This window comes from Medicago sativa, chromosome 2, assembly GCF_051527215.1.
Source record: "Medicago sativa cultivar Bolivia chromosome 2, Bolivia_mono, whole genome shotgun sequence".
In the NCBI taxonomy this organism is placed as follows: Eukaryota; Viridiplantae; Streptophyta; class Magnoliopsida; order Fabales; family Fabaceae; genus Medicago; species Medicago sativa.
The window spans coordinates 55,813,164-55,815,430 of NC_140750.1; positions in this window are offsets into that span (position 1 = coordinate 55,813,164).

Consider the following 2,267-nt stretch of genomic DNA (forward strand, 5'->3'; position numbering starts at 1 on the left):
TTATTTTGATATTAGAAATTTATATTTTATACACATTTAAATTTTAAAAAAAATGACATTTTCTGGGCGTTAATAATAATTGATTAAGACTTTGATGATAATTAATTGCATAAAGATTGATTTCAATTTTAGTTAAAAAAACAACCGTAAATATGGCTATAGTAAAAAAAGTCTTAACAAAAAAGCATAAATCACTCTCTCAAAAAAAAAAAACATAAATCATGGAACATACGTTATTCCAAGACTCTACTTTGTTTTTACAAGTATTTATATATTTTTATAAAAAAATAATTTGTTTTTATTGTGTAGTCTTGATGTGGAAAAAAAATATGCGCTTTATAAAAAATAATTGTGCATTCATCAAAAGAAAATTGTACATATTTAATTAAATAATTATTCATTTGATTTTTTTAACACATTTAAATTATAAGATTAAATCTAGATCGACAAAGGGTTAAAAAAACGATACGTAAATAAAAAATCTTTATTATATGTTTTTCGTTTTTCGCAATCAATATATTGTTATAATAAAAAAAAATTGTGACTTTGATTATTTCAAATTAAAAGACTAATATATCATGAGTATGTGTATGAGTTTGTTTCAAAAATTAATGTATAATTTATTCCCAATTATTGCATCCATTAATCAATGGAATAATTTTTGTGGTTATTTGGTGTTTTTTGGCTATAAATATTGCTTTTGAAGCTCATGTTTTCCACACCATTTTTCAGATCATCTCTAATTTCATACAAGAATTTTAAAATTGTTTTCGAAATCGATCTTTCAATGTATTGATTTTTTTTCTTATTTTCATAGATCTGTCTCCAAAAATTGATTCTATTTTTTATATTTTTCACGGGTACAACAATTAAACTTATTTCACTCTAATTTTCTTTCTTTCAGCTGAACATATGGAAATTCAGCATATGGAAACCTATTTCACCTTCTCTTTAGGTGTTCAAAATGTGGATCTCGAAGAACGAATTTGATGAAATATGATGCACACGATGACTACTTTTTTTTTTAAAACTATTCATGCACTTAATTTTAGAGCTACGATTTGTATTGTTGATCATATTTTACATTTCAAATAGCAATGTTTCTTTTGCTCACCGACTATGTTATGATTTTAATATTGATTAAAATCATATTGAATATTATAGATAGTTGTTGTTAACTTGCTTTGTGTAATTAGGAAATTAGAGTGGACACTATCCTTTTTTATTGATTTAATTTCTTTGATGAGTGTTGTATCATATATATGACTTTTTTTTCCTATTATCTTCATCCCTTTACCACAACAATGTTGCTAAAATTAAATATACAGATAAATATTAACACCTAAAAAGATGAATATAATATCCCTAAAAAAAAGAGATAAATATAGTAGGCCATCATGATAAAAAAAACAAATTATATATATGTAAGAAAGGTTTTTTGAAGTAATATATGTAAAAAAAAGTTACTTTCTTAATTTCCGATAATCTAAACTCTCAAATAATAATTTTGAATGATAATGATTTTTTGTGCTGACCCTTCAGTTTCTATGGAAGGTCTATGATAGTATGGAGTTTGACCTGAGTCTAAGTAAAATTTAACCAATAATGGTCTCACAATAATTTCAAAAATCAATTGACTCATTAAACAAAAGAAGCTATTGGCTTAAGACAAAACATAATTGCTATGAGCAGATCTTTTGAGCATTTAATTGCAGACACATATACTCAATAGATATTATATTTTTGGTATAATATCAAAGGAGTAATTCGCTTTTTATCATTTACAAATAAGGATTACGGATTCAATCTCACATGGTCCAATACATGGTAATATTTATAAGTTTTATACAAGTAAGTATAAAATGCCTAAAAAAAAAGCAAGAATAATTATTATTTTTCGATAATCATTAAGAATAATAAATGACAAATTTTATCAATTTTTTTAATAAAAAAACGAAAATAACTAAAGGATTCACATCTACCACTGCTTATAATGATTATTTTTTTTTAGAAATATTCATAATGAACTTGTGGACAATTGTCATGTGTAGACATTCAAGGATTTATTAGTAAATCATATGTATATTGGCTACAATAATATGGTGTGTACCACTTTCTTATCGTGTTGTGTTGTTTATGTAAATATTTATTCTTTGGAAAAGCATTTTAAGAATCTCAAGTTCTATATATGGTCTTCGTTGTTCACCATCAAACAATAAAGATTTGTTTTCAAACTGATGAAGAAATACAAATATTCAAAAGGACCA